Source organism: Zalophus californianus, chromosome 12 (genome assembly GCF_009762305.2).
Source record: "Zalophus californianus isolate mZalCal1 chromosome 12, mZalCal1.pri.v2, whole genome shotgun sequence".
NCBI lineage: Eukaryota > Metazoa > Chordata > Mammalia > Carnivora > Otariidae > Zalophus > Zalophus californianus.
The window spans coordinates 42,582,165-42,606,406 of NC_045606.1; the positions used below are offsets into that span (position 1 = coordinate 42,582,165).

Genomic DNA, 24,242 nt, shown 5'->3' on the forward strand with positions numbered 1-24,242 from the left:
ATAATGGAAGAAGCATTTCTAATGTTTCCTGAAAGAGATTTTTTTTTGTAACACTGTTTACCTTTCCCAACCTGATTAAATCCAAGAGAACCTTTAATTTACTCTTCCTGAAAGTCTTTCACTCAATTCACACATACATCCTTCCCATTTGAGAACCTATATTAACAATACGTTACATACTCTAGTAGGTTACTGAATTTTCTTGTTCTGAGTGAGATATAAATGCTAAGAATTTTGCAAATACTTCATTGGATGTGTTAGAAAATGGATATGCAGATTCATATCTTCACATTTCTCTAATTTTCTTTTAATTTTGGAAAAGAATAGTGTTGAATTCTAAGTTAGAATTTATTAAAAGTCTATATAATATTTTTGCCCAGACAGTGTTTTTAGACTTTCAAATATCTTTAATGACAGACCAAATAATTGTCATTTCACCCAAATCTTCCAGTGCAGAAGTAACCCTCATTAGGTTTACCTGAAACATTTTCAGTTTCTATAATGGTAAACATTTTAAAGAAGTGAGTGGAGTGAAGAGAGTCAAACCACAAATAAAAAGAATATTTTTTCCTTTTTTTTTTTGGTTTTATTATGGAGATCTGATTTTATGCTGTTCATATGTATTGATTATCATTTGAAAATAATTAACCACAAGCTTTAATGGTGTTAATAAGCCTCCTCAAATCTTTTGTAGGACTAATATAAGAAGCAATAAGTAAAGCCTAATATTGTCTCTCCCAGTGGTTCTCAAACTTGAGCAAACATTAGAGTCATTTGGAAGATTTGTTGAAACATAGATCTGGGCTCCATCCCTAGATCTTCTGGGTTAGGACCCAAGAATTTTCATTTCTAGCAGTTACTTCTGCCATTTGGGGATCACACTTTGAGAATCACTGATCTACTTTGTTAATCATGGTCATCACAAATCAGTATTTAATTAAGCAGAAGGAACAGAATATATAAATATTTGTATCTATAAATAACACATCTATGCAATTAAAAATTTCACTTTGGATCTTGATGCCTACTGAGCCACAAATACATGAGAGAGAGAAAAAAAATGACAGAAATTAAGATAATTAAAAAAAAAACCTCTCAGAAATTTTGAGAGAAGGAAATCACCTTTGATAAAAGTGCTGCTTTACTATAAAGATAAGTCATTAGACATTTACTACAAAACAGATTCAGTCACTTCTATAGTGAGAGCTGAGGGAACACTGGTTATGTTTGCTAACATGGCACTTCCCTTTGGCAGAGCCAAGTACATACCAAGTGATTATTCTGACCGAATAATTTTTCTTTGTTGCCCGGGCAGTTCTGAAGTTGAAACTGAGTAAAGACTTTACTTATTTACTACTGAGTTGGATGAATAAAAGTAGAAGAGCTTGAAGATAACATTCAGATAAATAAATTTAAAGATTTAGAAATTAGAATACAGAAGTAATGAAGTCAGTTCTCAAGGAAGTTATTCCAAAACACAGAATACTGCTTATGGAAAACATACAATTGTGTGGTGTAAAACCAATGTTTATTCTTTTTTTTTAAAAAGATTTTATTTATTCATTTGAGAGAGAGAGAGATTTATTCATTCACAGAGAGAGAGAGAGAGAGAGAGAGGACGAGCAGGGGGGAGAGGCAGAGGGAGAAGCAGACTCCCCACTGAGCAGGGAGCCCCATATGGGGCTCAATCCCATGATCTGGAGATCACGACCTGAGCCAAAGGCAAACGCTTAACCATCTGACCCACCCAGGCACCCCACCAATGTTTATTCTTAAAATTGTTTCTAGAAGAGCAGGAGAAAGCATAGCAAGTCCTTCTGAGTACCATTTTCAGATAGAAAAAATGTTATAAAAGAATAATCTCAAATAAACTAATGAAAGACTCATCACTCAATTATTAACACTTTTTCCTCTATATTAATAAAAAATATACCTGTCTGTAAAAGTGTCACTTGTTAATTAAAACCATTTATTTTATTTTTTTTAAGATTTTGTTTATTTTTATTTTATTTGAGAGAGAAAGAATGAGAGATAGAGAGCACGAGAGGGAAGAGGGTCAGAGGGAGAAGCAGACTCCCCACTGAGCAGGGAGCCCGATGCGGGACTCGATCCCGGGACTCCAGGATCGAGACCTAAGCCAAATGCAGTCGCTTAACCAACTGAGCCACCCAGGTGCCCCTAAAACCATTTATAAAATACCCTAAAGAAAAATACATGAGGCAGTTCTACTAGTTTCACTGTTAATTGTTAGTGCACCCAGGTACTCTTGAAACTTGCAGGCTTTGTACCAGCATTTCTCTGTCAGGAACTTTTTTACTAGAGATTTATACTTGGTTCAGTTTCTCATCCATCTCTTCAGAAAGACCATTCCTAAAGTAGCAGAACCCTGTTACTCTCATCCTGTCCTACCCAGCTTGATTTATTCTTTTTTTTTAAAGATTTTATTTATTTATTTGACAGAGAGAGACACGGCAAGAGAGGGAACACAAGTAGGGGGAGTGGGAGAGGGAGAAGCAGGCTTTCTGCAGAGCAGGGAGCCCGATGTGGGGCTCGATCCCAGGACCCTGGGATCATGACCTGAGCCGAAAGCAGATGCTTAAAGACTGAGCCACCCAGGCACCCCAGCTTGATTTATTCTTAACATTTATTATATTTCAATAAATCTGTAACATATCATGTATAAAAAGTACCATTAGCTCGTCACATTGTGGCTTTAGAATACGTACATAAATTCTCTAACACCCCACCCTTCAAAGGTGAGCTAGATTCGTCCACTTCAGTGAGAGCCAGACTACATGACTATTAATGAATAGAATGTTCAGACGTAGCAATGAGTCTAAGTCTCTTGAGTGGCCTGCTGTGAGAGAAGTTAGCAACCATGGGTACTCATGAAGCCTGTAAGAGGCCAACTGAGGAAGGGAGGCTTCCTTCTAACAATCAACACTAACTGCCCAGCCCTGTGAGTGAGTCACCTTGAAACCAAAGTGTTTGGCTCCAACCAAGCTTTCAGATGACTGCAGTCTCAGCTGACATTTTGATTGCAATCCTGTGAGAGAAGACAAGCCAAAGCTGCACAGCAAAGCAACTCTGTAATTCCTGACCTATAGAGACTGTGAGGTTAATATGTTTATTGTTATTTTTAAAAGTATGAAATTTGATAGTATGTTGTTATAAATCAATAGCTAATACAATCACTATTGAATAAGTACTACCCATTTTACTAACAAAATCCTCCTTAATGCCTACAATTGCCATTTTATATTTAACAAAAGAAATCTTTGAAACTAATTTAGACCTTTATCTTAATCATGTATCACTCTCTTGCATACTCACAGAAGGAAAATACAAGTGAAAGAAATCGGTGATGATATACCTAAAACTTCATTTTAGTATCCAATTTCTCTAGCTATATTTTCAACTTAGTATTATCAATGTCTGTGTTTTTCAACACAATACAATATGTAGTGACATGAGGAGTGTTGATAAGGGTGTCCTACACTACTGTCTATAAGATTTTCTTCTCAGCAGTTAACCCTCTCTATGCAAGTTTTGTTGTTAGTGTTTTCTCAATCTCACCATGTTGTTGGACAATAAAAATTATATTGATTTCATTTCCTGGTCAATAGTTATTATAAGATACATCTGCATTTAGACATTAAAATATTTTTAAAAGTGTCTTTGAATTAATGAAATAAAGTATATATGAATATGCTTATTGGTTAATTGCCATTGTCCCTGCTAGAATGTAAAAAGCAAAGACTTTCTCTTGTGCATCATCATATCCTCAGCCTATTACAGTGCTTGGGACATAACAGGTGCTGAATAAATATTTATCCAATGACTGAATGAATACACACACGTATACATAAAATTAGTGAATAATATGTACTAAATATGAACATTCTCTGGTTTGTTTATCTACATGAACTTCAAAAAGTTTTAGGTAAGTATTATAATAAATTGTGTTTCTAAGTTGAAAAAGTTTATGATTAAAAATTATCAACACTGAGAAAAATTGGTGGGGCGGTCACCTAGAGTATCTCTGTTCCCGCCAGGGGCCAACCTCGCCCCAGGCAGTGAAGCTCCAGGGGCTGGAGCCTTGCAGCCCCAGGGAGGTGCCCTCACTCAACCGTGGCCTGAAATGCAGAAAAGGCCATGAGGGCCTTAGCAAGTTTTCGCCAAGCTCAACTGGAAGAGGGAAAAGTGAAGGAACAAAGACTCTTCCTTGCCTCATAATGTACTGAGCTGCCCAAAGCTGAGAAGTAGAGACAACAAATCATTGGAGAGATCTCTAAAAAAGTGGCTCAAATTCAGAATGCTGGTTTAGGGGAATTCCGAATTCATGACCTGAATGATGAAATTAACAAACTGCTAAGAGAGAAAGGACACTGGGAAGTCCGGATAAAGGAGTTGGGTGGTCCTGATTATGGAAAAGTTGGCCCTAAAATGCTGGATCATGAAGGGAAAGAAGTCCCAGGAAATTGAGGTTACAAGTCCTTCGGAGCAGCAAAGGATTTGCCTGGTGTCAGAGAGCTTTTTGAAAAAGAACCTCTTCCTCCTCCAAGAAAGACATGTGCCGAGCTCATGAAAGCAATCGATTTTGAATACTACGGTCACCTCGATGAAGATGACGGTGTCATCATGCTTTTGGAAAAGACATATGAATAGAAATTCAGGGCCAGATTGGTGGAAAAGTGGAAAGCAGAGTGACAGGCCTGGCTGGCGAGAGGAGAAAAGGCGGAGGAGGAGGAGGAAGAAGAGGAAGAGATCAACATATGTGCTGTCACCGAGGAGGAGTCTGACAAGGAAGGCAGCCAGGAGAAAGGAGGTGAAGACCAGCAGCAGAAGTTCATCACCCACTTCCCAGGGCCATCCCAGCAAGAGATCAAGGAGGCCCTTGTGTGGAGGAAGAAGATGGAACTCCTCCAGAAGTATGCTAGTGAGTCCCTGCAGGCCCAGAGTGAAGAGGCCAAAACACTTCTGGGCTACTAGGGCTGAGCTGGGACGTGCTCAGGGTCTAGAAATCTGCCGGGAGGCCGTCATCCCCCTCTGGCCCTTGGTGACCCCACCGGACTCTGCTGTCCTGGGATTGCAGATAGGCTGGCTCATGCTACGCGTCTTCCTGCTACTTCCCCTACCTTTTCTAACCCCCTCTCCTGATCCGAAGGGACGGGCTGCCTGTGCCTCTCTGGCAGGCTGTCTGCGTGCTGAATCCTCAGCTGTCACTGCTGTACAAATGTTTTGCTATTGTAGGAACCCATTTATTTTTATCTAGAGTGTGTAAAACAGGCTGCTCATGGGCTGCCTGTGTTTTACTTAGCTTTCTACTGTCATTCGCTGGAGAGGGAGGTCAATTTATGACTACCATTAAAAAGATGTCAGTTTTTCCTAAAAAAAAAAATTATCAACATTACCTCTGGGTAACTTAAGATAACTATTTTATTTCATACTTTATTTACTATTTAACATTTTTATTGCTATCAGTTTTACAGGAAACAGATGCTTTCGTTCATGAAACTTTGAATAGGAGTTCTTTTCAAGCAACCCTAAAACTCTCCATTTGAATTTACCTTAACCTCTATAATCTGGCATAATATAAATTTACATAAAATAAGTGCTTAAACAGGGTATTATCCCATTTTAAAATTTTCCAAGTTTTGGGTGGAGGATATAGAGGAAGTTTCCACCTCCACTCCATTTTTAAAACAAACAAAAAAGTATACTCCATTTTGCTTTTATATAGTACCAACTTATGTGTGACTATTTTCACATTTTCATAAGCAGATCTTTTCCATGTCTACATTCTGAACATCCTATCAAGAAATACTAACTCTCCTTTGTGGCACATACTTTCCAGGCAACGTGCCCATTTCACAGAAAAATTGTTTTCATCACCTCAAGGATGACTATGTAGTCAGGATACAAAGGCCAGTTCCCAACAAAAGATGCCTACCAAAGGGCTTTCCTGTGTAGAGTGACCACAATCAATAATAGTTTTCCAGTTCCATAAAGCTCAAGATAAATATGACTAAAATGAAAAGGCTTCCCTGGAAAAGACAAGTAAAAGGTATATTGGTTGAGTGGAATGTTAATATATTAATGAAATTGATGACATTAGTGATTTATTTCGTTGACAGAATTTAGAATGAGATTCATTTATCATTATCCAATAGTCATTCATCAACAGTACATTGCCCCAAGCATTTAGCCTCCTGTTAGCAGTTTAAGTTTTCTTTGTAGTAATTATACTGGAGAAAGAATACACTGTTTGTGGTCCACTTGATTATAAATAAAATACAAACAAAATTAATATTTTATGGAAAACAATCTTTTATATTCTTCAAGTGATAATTCTATTACTTTGTTTTACATATTTTATATTGCTCTATCTTCTATCCTACCAAAATTATCTACTTTAAAAAGACAATTAATTTTAATTCTACAGTAATACTCTTCTATTCAAAAGGAAGCATGATAATAAAGCCCCTGATAAAAATGGATGAGTTTTAGATAATGTCCACTTGATTTGTAAGATATTGAAGACATAATCAGATAACATCAATAAATCTACAGCATGAGCACATGCGCATGCACATGCGTGTGCACACACACGCACACACACATACACCTCAGAGATACTATGCAAGTACAACCACAGTTTTGCCTGAAAACTGCTCTGCCCCTTGAAAGTCAAAGCCCCTAGAAGACCCATTTTGGAGTTGGAAAGTTTCAGTGAGACTGTCTCACAGCAGAGGCAGATTAGAATGTAAAAATCAAAGGAAAATAGCCTCTGGACAACAAGCCAGAATTTATGGTATTTAGATCAGGTCCTGAAAACATGGCACCTGAAGATTGTACTATGGAGGTTAAATAGACAATATTTTCTTATTGTCTAATTTGTTCGAGCTAGGAATAAACATGACTATTTTTCCTCTTTACCACTCAAGGAAATTTTTCTAAGACGATTCCTAAGTTGTCTCTCAATGACTTAGCTTGTCTAAATCCCTTTTCTAGCTGTTAGTAATTAAATAATACATACAGGATAATTTATTGTGGCAGACATTTTTAAGTATTTTTAAACTTAGCCATAATAGGATATTAAATGTGTTGAAAAAAATCTATAATTCAATTATTTTAAAAACGTAAAGACACTGAAATATGGATATGTATAATACACCAAAACAAAGAGTTAAAATGGGGGAGGGGAATGGCTGTATAGGGTTAGGGATGGATAGAAAATCCAGAAGATGTCAAAAAACCTTCATGGAAGAGATGAATTTTGATTTTTTAAATGAGTAAGAGTACATCAGACAGTAAAGGTTGGTTTGAGGATATTCTAGGCATATGGCATAAAGGTTTTGAGATATCATGGGGAACAGTGAGAAGTTCAATGGGAAGATCCTATATTATACGTGGGAGTGTAATATAGAGCACCTAGTTAGAGAGTACATTAGTGGACTGGTAAGGAATAGAGGGTGCATGATGGAGGTGGTCACATGGTTGGATGGGAAGAGAATGTAAGGTTCATGAAGGCAAACCTGTGAAGAAAAGTTGTGGCAAAAACATGAAGACCATGTGGATGCTGTTATGAAGTTTTTATTTTATCCTTTAGGGAATGGAAGTGTCACCAGTCTTATACTAGGAAAGAAATGATCAAATGTGCAAATTACGGAAAGTCCATCCTAACAGCTATATGAAGAATGGCTAGGAAACCAGCGGTGGTTAGGCCATCAAAATAGTCCAAGTAAAACTTCTAGACCTCACAGGCTTCAAGACTCCAAGACATAAATCCCTAATTACAGAATTTTAGGCATTAGAATTTGGAAAAGCATTATGTGACTAAGTTTTTATAAGGTCATTCTAGGTCACAACTTATAAACTTATTGCTAGACAGTATATTAACAGAAAGAGACAATGGCAAGGTCAAAACACTCCTAACACAAAACATGTTAGCTTCTCACCTCATGAGCTTGACACCAGAATTGTGAACATATATTTCAACAAAGCCAACATATTTTTAAAATATGCATTTTTTAATGATACTAGATTTAAGGCATTATGTTAGATGCTAAGACATTAAGTTAGATGCAGGGGCAGGGGTAGAAACGGAATAAGGATCATGAAGTAAAAATGGAGGAAAAAAAGGGCTGTTGGCAGACATTATCGCCTTTGCATTTCCATTGTTATTTCCTCAATAGTGTCATGGCTTTTCTTACCATTTTAAAACATATTAGTGTAGTTTGGGGGGGAGAAATAATTTTAGAACACACGTACCGATAATCTTAGTGACAAAAGGCCTCCATGAGATGAGAATGAAAGGAACCAGGAAACATTTCTGTGCTGATCTACTTGACCTGAATGCTTTATGTCTTACTGACTGATTAAATCAGTTCCTGGTGCTCCCGGAGTTTAAAATAATGGCTGTGAAAATGAGAATGAGTCTTAAAGTTACTGATAATTTTGGCAAATGTTGAAATCTGGTCCATGTGCAGCTTAGCCCATTATGCTTCAGTGGTTTTTAATGTACAGTGTAGTTTTAAGATTTTTTTGCCCCAGATAGAAATTGTCTGCCTTACCTTTAGCAAAATTGTATCCTCAATGAAAGATCAGATTAAATGGAATAAGTGCAATGCTTATAAATTTGGATTAAGAGAAGCTGAAAGGATGCTTAAAATGTATCTTTAAACCTAAGTGCAAAATTTCCATACCTACCTTGAAATATGTATTGGGGTATTAAATATGCTCAGTAAGCTAAGCAATGTGTTAGATAATTAATAAACATTTAACAGCATTGATTTTTTACAGCCTGCTTTATTGAACTTCTTATCAGTATTGAGCAGATGGGTCATAACTATGAAAAACTATATTTTAAACATGATTACTATATATGGATTATATTTGAAAAATACTGTTCAGTGAAGCATTTACAAATGTAATTTAATGCACAGAGCAAGACCCCAAAGTTAAGGTATTTTTCCTGCATTAAATACAAAAGAACTTAACTGATGTATAAAGGACATTACAGAATTGTTTAAAAATAATTTGAAATGAAAAATAATCTCCTATATGAAATCATAAAGTAGTATGTACAATGTCAGCAAGGAGTAAACAATTAAATTGATTTTTGTTTTATTTAGTATTCAATAAATCCATTCTCATTACTTCTTATAATCATCTTTAATATTTATTAAAAATTATGTTTGAAATTTTGACTACTGTAAAATTTGTATAACTAAGATAAAAATCTTTCTGAATGATAGTCACTGTGTAATAAGCCTTAAATTGTAATGATAATACACACACACACACACACACACACACGCATGCATGTATGCGTGCACATCCAACATTAATTGAGCCCTGTCACAGGATTGAGAAAATGTGAAAAAAATCTAAAAATTCTGTATTTTCCCTAAATTATTTGTTAATAATATTTACATATTTCACCCAATGGTTTATTATGACACAAATATTTTTAATAAAGAAATAAAATACAGGTAATGGTTTTTTTTAGAAAGTACACTAAGACCAAAACAAGTTGTAATTGAATCTATCACAATTTTCAAGAGAAATAGGCAGCCTTTAGGATGATTCCAAATTCTCTGTTCCTCCTGGTATTCAAATCTTGTGTTGTCCCTGCCCATGGTGTACCAGAGTTGGTCAATGTGACCAATAGCATGTGGCAGAAGTGATAGTATGTCACTTTTGAGATTTGATTATAAAAAGACTGTGGCTTTCATCTTAGAGTCTCTCTCTCTCTCTTCTTCTGATCATTCGTTCTCAGAGAATCCAGATTGCATGCCAAGAAATTCCAGAAAAGACCACTGTACAAGGAATTGAAATCCTTGGCTAACACCCAGAAAAAAACTGAGGCCTGTCAATAACCATGAGAGAGAATTTGGAAGTGGATCAAGTCTGCAGATAAAATGGTAACCACATCTTTGAAACTTTGAATCCAAAATGACTTAGCTAAGCCTCTCCTAGATTTCTGAGTCATAGAAACTATGAGATAATAATATTTATTATTTTAGGTTGCTGACTTTTAGGGTTGTCAGCAATTGATAAATACACCAAATGACATACTTAGCAAGTAGTACCTAAGAGACATAATGCTTGATAAGGTATATATAAAAGAATGGGATTGCAATTGAGTGCTTATTGATTTGCAATCTAGTTTAAAAACTTAAGATATATACAAATAATATGAGCTACTATAGAAAAAATGTACAAATGTATACCAAAATAATGATATTAAGGAAATGACATTGAAACACAGGCAATAGGATCATTTTGCTGAGGGCCTACATAAAGTCTTCTAGAAAAGCTGCAAGTATATTGCCATGTGAAGGATGACATGATTTGGACAGGTTAAGGCACTCCAGGTTGAAGACAATGTTTGTACAAAGACATAAAAGTGAGAAGGACAGAAAGTGTATAGGAAATTACAAAGAATGTAGTTGGGCTAAATACTTAGTATTTACATGTACATGTATATAATCATATTACATATGTAATGAACTAGAGAAATAACACTTATCTTTGAGACAGAGAATAATATTCCAGATCTAGCATAAATTATATATTTTAAGGTCTCAGACTATTTTGAAGCTTTGATTTATGCTTTTGTAAAATGAAAATCATTTTACTGCAAATCTACTTTTTCTGATTCCTACTGTAATGCTCTTTATACCAAAACAAAGCTACCTTCTTGGTCTGACTTCAGACTTACAATGGATAAGCAACAGAACAAATTTTTCTTCATTCGCATAGCATCCAGCTCTCATCCAAATCTATTGTTCATTGTGAGTTGATTCATTTCAACAAAAGATTTTGATGTGCTAATTTAATAGAGGAAGGAACGGTAACATTGCTAGTTGAACAAAACATTTCTCAGTAAAAAGGGGATGGTCAAGAACCCAAGAAAGTATGCTTTTTGCAGGATTACTCAATTATAAAATAAACTTTATTCATATCTTCAGTCCTATTTCTACACTGTTAGTCATTGTGATACATACATGACTTTGCAAAAACATGTGTCTTTTAAGTGGGATGACCTTACAATGCTAGATTGCTGATCTATTAACAAAAATTGAATATATGCAAAAGACCCCTGCATCTGAGAAACTAAGATAAAACTGACAAAATCTATATCTCAGTGAGCTTATATTTTAGCTCAGTCATGGATATTAAGTCATGTCTAGCATTCCAACTCTGATAAATTGGTAGTAACCACCTGGATATCTGTGTTGAAGAGAAGCTTAAGGCTATCTCTAGGGTTAGAGGGAAATGTTGCCAAGATCATTTTGGAATTCCTGCCACAAGAACAAGAGAGGAAAGAGGTAGCACTTGAGCACTCCATTATATCTGTACCTGTAGAAGAGATTAAACACATAGAAAAGAAAACCATAGGTGATGATGCTAGCCCAAACAGTGATACATTTAATAACTGCTATAGAAATTTTTTCAAAGATTAGATTTGATAACTAGGGAAGGCTAAGGAAGAAAGCTCAAATTTAGCTATAGAGAATAAGTTGTAGAGTGTTAGATAAATCTTTAAAAATGAGAAGTCCTATCTTTCCAATATAAAATATAATGTTACATCATTCAACATTTATTCTCATTTAACTTGGTTTTACCATATTACTTTCTTGAGCTGCCTCAGGATTCTATGAGGATCATAGGTCAACTTATCAGTAAGTGCTATATGTGGTCCATGCTGTTTTGATCTCAGTAATAACACATTCAGTACTATCTAAATATGAGACAAACTAAGCATATCAGTTAGAAATGCATTCCTCCTCGAATAAAGGATAACTGAATAGCAGTAAGTTGAACAGGTTGGTTTTTTTTCCACAAATGGAGAAATTCAGAGACAATTTCTGGCATTCCTTTGGCTGCTCAGTGATGACACAGTAGCCCCATTTATTTCTACCTCCCTGATCCACCAAAAGCATGTTAGCATCTTGCCTCACATGTATTGACTTTTTATTGCAATGATTTCTATAGATCAGAATACAAAGTCCAAGGTTCGAGAACAGTGGAAGGGGAAGGGAAGATCTAGACATATCTGATTCCTTTCAATAAGATATCAGGTTACACCTTAGGTATCATTGTCCAGAAGTTCTTTCTAGCTATAAGGGAACCATCATCCAACACTTAAGTCTAGGCACACAGCTTCTTCAAACAAAGTCAGCACATAGTTAGTAAAGAAAAAGGGGAAAATGGGTAATACATAAACATTTAACAACACTTATTTCACTGATGTTGCATAAAATGGTTGCCTTAAGCCTCCAGAATTTCTTTTTCAAGAAACATTTAATCAATGATGTTACATATAATCATTATAAAGAGATTTATTGTTCATTCAACAATCATCTACAGTTTACTTATGATGTGACAGGCACTTTCTCAAGTTTTCAGGATACAGAAAGTCTGAGGCTTATTTTAGACAGTTTTTCAAAAGCCAAATGTATTGGACTTGATATTTTATAAAATCTTTGCAAACAAAAGCACCTCACATCTATAATAATATAATAATAATGTCAATACATAAAAACAGTTGTATCTTTATACTCTAGAAAAAAAGAAATAGCATTTACAATAGGATCAAAAATACCAAATGCCTAGGAATAAATCTAGCAAAAGATGCCCAAGATCTCTGTAATGAAAATAACAAAACATTAATGAGAGCAATTAAACAAGACAGAGAGTAGCTCTATGCTCCCAAATAGGAAAATTCAGAAGTTTAGAGATTTCATTTGTACTCAATTTGACATATAAGTTTAATACAATTTCAATGAAAGCCCAACTCATTCTTTTTGGATATTTATCCACTAGTATTAAAATTTATATTAAAATACAAAGTATCTAGAATAGTCATGACAATGATGAATAAAAAAGTTCAAAACTTACCCTATCTTATCTTACGACTTATTATAAACATAGAAAAAGTAAGAAAGCATGGGATTGGCACAAAAATATATAAATAGACAAAGGAGCAAAATGGGAAGGTCAAAAATAGACACACTAATGGTGGCTGTAATATTTGACTACACTACTATTGAACGAAAGAAGCAGACACAAAGAATATACATTGTATGATTCCATCTATATAAAGTTCAAAATCAGGCAAAACTAATCTACAGGGTAGGAATTAACATAGTAGTTATTGTTGGAAGTGGTGAGGATGGTAATTTGGAGAAGACAGAAAAGGACTTTGGAGGTTCTTAAATTGACCTACTCCTTGATTTGGGTGCTGGGGTGTTCACTTTGTGGAAATTCATTATGCTTATAATTTGGGCATTTCATTTATTTATGTTTATTTATACTTCAATAAAGAACACATAAAAATCAATGGTTATTGTACCAGCTATAGCCAATACAATATTATTTTAAATTTAGAATAATATAATTTAGAATATAATTTTAAAAAATAGAACTGGTTCAATTTACAAAGGAATAAAAATACTATGGAATACATAAAAATAAATTTAACATACGATGTGCAAAATCATTATAGATTATCAAATACTATAGCAAAGAAGATTTGAACAAATGAGAAGACATGGTATCATTAATGTTGACGAAACCTCAAGTTAATATACAAATTCAACGGAACAAAATTTCAGTATCATTTATCATGTCATTTCACAAATTGACTCCTACACACAGTAAATTTCAAAATAGCTAAACTAAATCTGAAAAATATAATGAGGGTATTTGGCCTAAAATGTATTAATTAACTGTAAAAGTCTTAAATTAGCTCAAAGACAGACAAACAGATCAAAGGAACAGCAGAGTGCATATAAACATACAGATATGGAAACTGTATAAGAAACTAGCAAAAAAAAGTAAACTACTTAGTATCCGATGTGGTAATAACTAAATTTTGATATAATGATGAGATCCTATCTCAAAAAATTTCCAAAAATTAAACTACAGATCTTGTTCTAATAGTAACTACAATTAAAAATTAAGCTTTATAACTATGAGAAGAAAATATAAAATAATATGTGACCTCTTTGAAGAAGAAGTATTTCTTAGACAAGTCTCTTAAAGCAGAAGTCAATAAAAGTAATAGATTTAAACTTATCAAAATCTAAATATTCTATTTAATAAAAAAATCATAAAGAAAAAACCTGGAAGAAATTAAGTGACTGAAAAAAGATAAGTAAACAATATATAAATAACTTCTATAAATATGTAATAAATTATAATATAGAAATAAAAAAGGGCCTATCAACATCCAAATTGGCAAAGAAGTCAAACTTACACTCTTCGCAGATGACACAATACTCTATGTAGAAAACCCAAAAAATTCCACCCCAAAATTGCTGGAACTGATACAGGAATTCAGCAAAGTCACAGGATATAAAACCAATGCACAGAAGTCAGTTGCGTTTCTATACACTAACAAGGAGGCAGAAGAAACAGAAATCAAGGAATCAATCCCATCTACAATTGCACCAAAAACCATTAGATAACTAGGAATGAGCCTAACTAAAGAGGTAAAGGATCTGTACTCTGAAAACTATAGAACACTTATGAAAGATATTGAGGAAGACACAAAGAAATGGAAAAATATTCCATGCTCATGGATTGGAAGAACAAATAGTGTTAAAATATCTATACTACCTGAAGCAATCTACACATTCAATGCAATCCCTATCAAAATACCATCAACATTTTTCACAGAGCTGGAGCAAACAATCCTAAAATTGGTATGGAACCAGAAAAGACCCTGAATAGCCAAAGGAATGTTAAAAAAGAAAACCAAAGCTGGTGGCATCACAATTCCGGACTTCAAGCTCTATTACAAAGCTGTCATCATCAAGACAGTATGGTACTGGCACAAAAACAGACACACAGATCAATGGAACAGAATAGAGAACCCAGAAATGGACCCTCAACTCTATGGCCAACTAATCTTCGGCAAAGTAGGAAAGAATATTCAATGGATAAGAGAGAGTCTCTTCAACAAATGGTATTGGGAAAATTGGACAGCCACATGCATAAGAATGAAACTGGGCCACCGTCTTACACCATATACAAAAATAAACTCAAAATGAATGAAAGACCTAAATGTGAGACAGGAATCCATCAAAATCCCAGAGAACAGAGGCAGCAACATCTTTGACTTCAGCTGCAGCAACTTCTTCCTAGACATGTCTTCAAAGGCAAGAGAAACAAAAGCAAAAATGAACTATTGGGACTTCATCAAGATAAAAAGCTTTTGCACATTACTGGGTATTTACCCCAAATATACAAATGTAGGGATCCGAAGGGGTATGTGCACCCTGATATTTATAGCAGCAATGTCCACAATAGCCAAACAATGGAAAGAGTCAAGATGTCCATCGACAGATGAATGGATTAAGAAGATGTGGGGGTAGGAGGGATGGGGTGGCTGGGTGATAGACGTTGGGGAGGGTATGCGCTATGGTGAGCACTGTGAATTGTATAAGACTGTTGAATCACAGACTGGTACCTCTGAAACAAATAATACATTATATGTTAAAAAAAAAAAAGGAAGATAGGAGGAAGGGAAAAATGAAGGGGGGAAATGAACCATGAAAGACTATGGACTCTCAGAAACAAACTGAGGGTTCTAGAGGGGAGGGGTGGGGGATGGGTTAGCCTGGTGATGGGTATTAAAGAGGGCACGTACTAAATAGAGCATTGGGTGTTATACGCAAACAGTGAATCATGGAATGCTACATCAAAAACTAATGATGTAACATATGGTGATTAACATAACATAATAAAAAAAAAAAGCTTTTGCACAGCAACGGAAACAGTTGATAAAACTAAAAGGCAACCGATAGAATGGAAGAAGATATTTGTGAATGTCTTATTAAATAAAGGGCTAGTGTCCAAAATCTATAAAGAACTTACCAAACTCAAAACCCAAACAATAAAAAATGCAGTCAAGAAATGGGCAGAAGACAAGAACAGATATTTTTCCAAAGAAGACATCCAAATGGCCAACAGACACGAAAAAATGCTCAACATCACTTGGCATCAGGGAAATACAAATCAAAACCACAATGAAGGGGCGCCTGGGTGGCTCAGTTGCTTAAATATCTGCCTTTGGCTCAGGTCATGATCCCAGCCTCCTGGGATCGAGCCCCGCATCCGGCTCTCTGCTCAGCGGGGAATCTGTTTCTCCCTCTCCCCCTGCTCATGTTATCTCTCTGTCTCTCTGTCTCTCACTTGCTCACTCTCTCAAATAAATAAATAAAATCTTCAAAAAAAACCACAATGAGATACCATCTCACACCTGTCAGAATGGCTAAAATTAACAATGCAGGGAACAACGGGCATTGGTGAGAATATGGAGAAAGGGGAACCCTCTCACACTGTTGGTGGGAATGCAAAGTGGTGCAGCCACCCTGGAAAACAGTATGGAGGTTCCTCAAAAAGTTAAAAAGAGAGCTACCCTATGACCCAGCAATTGTACTACTAGGCATTTATCCAAAGGATACAAACATAGTGATTCAATGGGGCACATGTACCCTAATGTTTATAACAGCAATGTCCACAATAGCCAAAATATGGAAAGAGCCCAGATGTCCAACAACGGAAGAATGAATAAAGAACATGTATATATACATGTGTGTGAGTGTGTGTGTATTTATATATTTATAATGGAATATTACTCAGCCATCAAAAAGAATGAATCTTGCCATTTGCAAGACATGGATGGAACTAGAGGGTATTATGCTACGTGAAATAAGTCAGTCAGAGAAAGACAAATATCATATTTCACTCATACATGGAATTTAAGAAACAAATGAACATAAGGGAAGGGAAGGAAAAATAAAATAAGATGAAAACAGAGAGGGAGACAAACCATAAGAGACTCTTAACTATAGGAAACAAACTGAGGGTTGCTGGAGGGGAGGTGGGTGGGGGATGGGCTAGACAGGTGATGGGCATTAAGAAGAGCATTTGATATAATGAGCACTAGGTGTGATATGTGACTGATGAATAAAAAATTCTACCTCTGAAACTAATAATACACCATATGTTAATTAAATTTAATTTAAATGAAAGATTTTTTCAAAAGGGCCTATCAGCCTATCAAGACAGTTCACAGAAGAGGAAATATACTTCTATTATGAGAAGATCATTTTGGCTGTGTGCATAATAGACTATAGACAAAACTGGGAAACTGGCAGAAACTGGGAAAATAAATAGAAGTCTACAGCAATAATCCAGGCAAGAGATATTGGTGGTGCTGATTAGGATGGTAGTGGTGGAAATTCTGATACATAATCAGATTCTGTGTATATTTTGCTGATTGTGCCCATAGGATTTGCTGATGAGTTACATACAGAGTGTGAAAAATGGAAGTGTCAAGGATAAGTGTAAGGCTGCTAGCCTAAGGAACTGGAAATACAAGTTATCATCTCCTGAGGTAGGAAAACTGTATGAGAAAAGGTTCTGTGAAGAAACACGAGGAATTCAATATTGAATCTGCTAAATTTGAGATACTTATGAAATATCCAAATGGAAAGGTCTACTAGGCAGCTAATGTAGGCATCTGAATTTCAGGAGTGATTTTAGGATCAATGAATATATAAATTTGCAAGTCTTCACGGTATAGGTGGTTAAAGCCAAGAGAGGAGCTAAAATCACTTGAGTGAGTAGAGAGAGAAGAGAAGGCCAAGGATTGAATCCTGAAGCACTCTAAATTTAAAAAGGTGAAGAGAAGACAAGAAAAAGAGCCCAGGAGTGAAGAAGGGTGAAAGCAAGAGAAGTAAATAAAGCATTCTAAGAGGAAGAGTGGGGTTGAATATATGTCAATGGCTGCCATTGGTTCAAGGAAAGCAAGAACTGAGAATCTGCTGTTTAGAAGTAGCAAATAGGTCTTTAAAGAAATGTGAAAGAAGATTTGATGGAGTGGTGAAGATTTAAGATAGAACAAGAGGAAAGAAAAGCACAATTCTAGAAAATTCCTTTCAGGAATTTTGTTGGAAATATAGTTGTATCAGGAGAAATAATTAGGATTAAAATGCTTTGTTGCTTGTTTGTGTGTAGTTTTTCTTTTAATTGGTAGTAATAACAGTGTGGGCATATCCCAAGGGATGTTTTCACAGCAGAAGAACAGATTATAAAGATGGTGATGGTAGGACACATTGGGACACAAAGAAAATATTTATGAACTAAAATTGAATAAGTGATGATATCTATAAATTAAAAATGTTCATAAATCAATAAGGAAAAGATGAGTATCTCAGTAGAAAAATGAGCAAAGGAAACAAATAGCCAATTCATAAATGCAAAATGCAAATATTTACTAAAAGGTTTTCATATTTTGTACTAGAAATTAAAATTAATATTTTATTTTAGAGATTAATTATAATACATAAGCATCTCTTAGTCATCAAATTAAGAGGGAATAAAATTAGCATAACACCATTTGTTAGGCTCATTTGTCAGTATTGTCTACAGTCAAAATACCCAAATCCCACATCTATGGATTTACTCTAAGAGAAATCTCAGAAAATTTTGAAAAGATTTATTTTCAGAGAAGCTAAAAGAGCTATTATCAGCAATACTAAAAAAACAGAGACAACCCAAATATCCATCAATAAAGACTTGATCACATAAATTATGATATAATTTTACTTTGGAATAAAAATTAGTCATTAAAAATTATTGTATTGATATCCATGTAGATAAAGAAATTATCAATAATATATTAAGTAGTTGACAGTAGAGTATTATCATTTTTCTAAAATTGAAGAAATATGCAGAGAAAAAAGTTAAAGAGATACCCCAAAAAGCAACTTTTTATTTCTGAATTACACAATTACAGGTTTTTTTCACCATACACATAATCTTTATCTATAGATCCTTAGTTTTTAGATAAAGAATAAAATATTTTAATATTACAATTATATAGGAAATGGAAAAAAATCTCTAACAACTTTCCATTTAAAAAAATCTCTTAAAAGCAAAATACACTATCAGAGGCTCAACTTTCAAGTTCATTATGATGGAAATCATCGAGAAGAACTGGTCCTTTGGAATTTACTTCAATTCTTTCACTGATAAGAAGATATCAACCACCTACATCTCAGGGAATAACACCATTACTTTTCTTCAGAAGCCAGTCTATCTCATGAAAAAATCCAATCTCTCTTCATTACTTGCACCTGAACAGGATGTCTATTTAGTCAATTTTCCAGACCAAGAAAAACAAGAGTTCCATAGTTCACTCTAAATCTCAAAAACCCCAAACAATTATATCAAATAGATGAAGTCCAAAATTGAGACTTTTCAGGGAGTAGTAAGAGTCATTTTGCCTTGAAGGTGCCTCTGCTTTTAGAACTAAATGATGCAAACTTCCATAAAACTCTTTGTCACTGGAGATTTGTGAGAGTCAGTCAGTGTCCCCTGGGGCTGATGATTGCTCAGTGTTTTCTGTATCATGGTGCCAGACCTGACTGTTACACTTTTTGTTATTATTATCTCCTCTGACTCAACTGAAGCTTTGAAAATTGAGCCATTCAGTTTTCATTGCCTTAGGATGAGTAACAGTTAATGATTACAGAAAGACAAACTATGGTAGACATCTCTACAGTGAAGTCCTAAAAAAGCCTGAGATGACAAGTGACCATTGATCTTCATTGGGATGCTGGATTCTTGCCTCATATAATAGATATATGTGCCCTCCTTTTTGATCTTTACACAGAAATGTTAATTATTCCAAGAGTTTAAAAGAGCCATGATTATCTCTTAAGGACATTTCAAGAATCAATTTACGGCAAAGACAACTATGCTGCTTAATACTTAAAATATCTTTGAGTGGTATTACCTTCATAAAGTTTGAATTCCAGTTCTGATTTTTAATTGCTTAAGGGACACATTATTTCATTAATATCGATCTCCTGCATAGTGTCAAGTAGAATAACAAAATATAAATTTGTTGTAACAGTTATGTTCAAAACATTAAAATAACAAACAACTCTGCTTTTCATTAAACATTTTTTAAAGTCACCCATTTCTTTAAACAAAATTGCAAAAGGAAAGGGAAATACAACCACTATTCATAGGTACCTCAAAAACACTAGCCGTTTTATTTTATAGGTATTATGAGCACATTAGATATATGTTGAGCACAAGAACCATGACATAATCTTGACTCTGATTCCTGTTGCCTAAGCCTCTAAATATCCATTCTTATTTTCTCAGACCTGGTCTCTAAATCTTTCCTCAGGTTTTTTTTTTTTTTTCTTTTTTGACAGAGAGAGACACAGCGAGAGAGGGAACACAAGCAGGGGGAGTGGGAGAGGGAGAAGCTGGCTTCCCACCAAGCAGGGAGCCCGATGTGGGTCTCGATCCCAGGACCCTAGGATCATGACCTGAGCCGAAGGCAGACGCTTAATGACTGAGCCACCCAGGCGCCCCTCTTTTCTCAGTTTTGTGAGAATTTTCCAGAAGTTTTTTTCTAAGTAATTCTTTCTTTTTAACTAAACATAAACAGAGTACTTTTCTGTTGCTTACCACCCAAAATCTTACTGATATAATTCAACTGAAAACCTTAGTAAAACTGGCATATAGCAAATAATTCAGCAATGGTAGCTACTTTATTATATTTATCACTATTTGGAGGGATTTTTCATAAAGGATTTGTAAAGGCTGGAGTCATTTAAATATAGTCTTCACATATTCCTCAGGAAGAGCATCCCTATGCGCAAATCACATTGCTAAGCACCTAGAATAAAACATGTCTGTCTTGTTTAGCATTTTATTCCAAGTTGTTAGTAATGTGCTTTGTACATGGGGGTGCTCTGAATTTCTGTGTATGGATGAATTAATAAATGCCTGGCTAAACTAATGAATAAATCAATGAATGTGTAAGGATGCTCTTATTTTTCATATACTCCTCTCTAGTCTTCCTGAGGATTATGTGCAGAACATTGTACTAAATGCAAACAAAAAGTGAATGAGGTAGATGTTATTTGAGCTGTATTTTCAGTTAAGAAAATCGAGGCACAGAGAGATTAAGAAAATCTCCTTAAATCACACAGTTAATAAATGAGAGTTTTCATTAGAACCCAGGCAGCCTTGTTCTAATGCCTTCTTTGACAACATAGTGTATGTACTTCTCATTGGAGATACTTAGTTGGAGAAAGGAACACAAAGAGGGGGTGCCTGGGTGGCTCGGTCAGTTACGTGGCTGCCTTAGGCTCAGGTCATGATCCCAGGGTCCTGGGATCAAGCCCCATGTCAAGCTCCCTGCCCAGCTGGAAGTCTGTTCCTCCCTTTCCCTCTGCCCCCCTCCACTAGTGCTCTCTCTCGTTGGTTCTCTCTCTCTTGCTCGAGCTCTCTCTCCCTCATGCTGTCTATCAAATAAATAAATAAAATCTTTAAAAAAAAAAAAAAAGAAAGAAACACAAAGAAGGAAGAGGGAAAAAGGGAGGAAAGAATGTAGGGAAGAAGAAATTATTGCATCGCTAGCTAACAGAACCACCTTTTTTTTTTTCTTAACAAAATCATAGGATTATTTTAACCCACTTAAAAAAAATGATCTTATTTGACCCCCACAAAAAAAATGTTATGTTGAAATAATTATACATTTAAGCATAAATTCTGCAAACTAGCGTTCTGCCATGTATTGGTAATAAACAATATCAAATCAATGCTCATCTAAAACTAAAAAGAAACTTCCACTTTTACCACGATTATGTTTTGCTGTATTTTAAACCGCATACAATGCTATAGTTTCTCCCATAAAACTTATAATTTAATAGGAAAATGGTGTCTGCTAATGATTCACTCACTCTCAAAGGCAAGAAACATCATTTACCATGCTTAAAAATATTATTTATGAAAACTTAATTTCAATATCTCATCTTTTCAAGGTAGGATCTATAGTAATCCTAACAAACAAAAAGTTGTGAGACAAAAGTGATTGATGATAAAGTCTATGAGGCCAGCCAATAAACACTGAAACTATGATCACCATGAAACATTCCACTAACTGAGCATCAGCAGTCCGACAAACTATCTTTTGGTTGTGAGCTAAAGAGAGCCAAGCACAGTTGGAAGTGCCGGAAAAATTGCTTTAAGGCTCCATTTACTCATGCAGAACTAATGATGCATGAGAAAAAATGAGTCCCAAGTTTAAGTAATTTTGGGTAATGGAGCAAAACACATTTCCCCATTGAAGATCCACATGGCACATTAGCATATTGAAGATTCTGATAAGTCATATAGTAAAGGCATTGATTCAATTGTGTTTATTCCATGACTTTAAATTTTTAACCACAAACCTCACGATTTTTATATAAACATTTAAATTTTCAATACACTAATGTTCCTTGGAACACACAATAAAAAATTATGCTTTAAGAATGACTGATATACACTGATAATCTATGTGTTATAGGATACTAAGAAAAAGATGGTAGAAGGAGCAGTTTTTTCGACTTCTTCAAATCTCCCCATAAAACTTATAAAATAAAATAAGCAAAATGAAACAAAAAAAAATACAATGTTTACCAAAAAACAAAAAGGTACCTCCATGAACTATAATAGGCAAGTAGATGTGTTCTAACCATTGCTAGTTTTGGCATGAGTGGTGTCGGCATAAAAATAGATAAAATGGAAAAATGTCTCAGAAGTGTTAGGCCATATTTTGATCACTTCACAAAAACACAAAAAAGAGAGGGATTTCTAGAGAAACAAAGCTAAAACATGATGCTGACCCCCCTACTCCTGAAACTAGAAAATAATTACAGTCAAATCTTATACAATATTATTATAAGATAAGAAATTGCATCTCTACACAAAAGGAAAGCACACTAGAAAGAGATGTCCAAGAAATTAAAAATAATAATAATAATGTATATTTCAAAATAGACCAAAAGAAATTGAGAAAATGGAAAAGCCCATGAAAGAATCACAGAAATCACAAGAAAATTGAAGCAAATATGTAAAATATTTGAAAAGAGGTTATGAAACTGAGGAAAATAATATTTTAAAGTTAAAGAGTTATTTCAGAAATGAAGTGTGAACAAAATTAAGTAAAAGAGCAAATAAATTAAATGGGGAGTTCCTTAGGAAAAGTAAATGGGAAGGATGAAATTATCCGAAATTTAAAAGCAATAAAAAATGAGATAAAAAGAACTTCAGAGAAAGTGGTAGAGAACATAGTCAAAGAAGATAAAATATACATATAATTGGAGTTTCTTAAGCAGTGCAACAAGTTACAGAACAAGTATAAAAACTATGATTAAAGAAAACTTTACTAAAGAAAAAAGGAACTTTAACCTATATATTGAAAGAACAAACTGTGTACCTGAAAAAACAAATCTAGATGACCAAAACTGAGAACATTTTAGTAAAATTATTGAACTTTAATGTAAAAAAAAGAAAAAAACTGCCAGCCAAAAGAGCAAGTCAAGGGTAATGAAAGAATAAACAGATTATTATTAGAGGTTTTTTGGTTTTTTGTTTTGTTTTGTTTTGTTTTGTTTTGTTTTGTTTTTTAACAGCAACTCTTTATTCCAAAGACATTGGAATAAGGTGTTTAAGTTACCCAAGGAAAGAAAGAGTAAGCAAAAGCATTTATATCCAATTAAGGAGACCTTTAAGCATAAAACTAAAGACATACTGCTCAATATGGAAGAACCCTAGGAATGTTTTGTTAATCTATTTCTGAGTATGAGCTTCATTTAGGAATATTTCCAAGGCTAAAGAGATACTGACTTATGGACTTGTGATGATTAATTATATACATATAATTTACTGCAGAACTAAGATAAGTGATAAATAAAAGTATAGAATATGCTCTATGCTCTGATAATATAATTTGAAAAAATGGGACAAAAAGGTGAGAGTATACAAAACTAGGATAAATTCAGTGATTTAACTATAATTACAAGCATATTATGTGAAATGAGATGAGGAGGAAATATTAGAGGGGAAGACATGGTTACTACCTAATTTCAATATTGTTCATAGAAGTGAACCTTTCTTACTAAGAAAAAGTGTGGGACTCAGGCCATTATAAAACATTAGAATAATACTAAATAATATGAAAATAAGATGAACATTATTTTTTTTAAATATGCATATAAACTGAACAGGTGAAATCAAGTGGAAGTCACAGGAATAGAAGCTAGATATATTGGAACATATTTTGACTTTAAAGTTTGACCTTGTAACATGCATTTTACATAATTTAAAATTCAAGACCTTAAAATTGCAAATGAAATAAAACAACT

At 34.4% G+C, this 24,242-nt stretch overlaps 1 pseudogene; it reads left to right on the forward strand.

Annotated features, from left to right (window-relative positions):
* LOC113911095 overlaps nt 1-4,992 on the forward strand; it is a 182,156-nt pseudogene extending 177,164 nt beyond the window's left edge.
* Nucleotides 4,993-24,242: the final 19,250 nt, after the last annotated feature.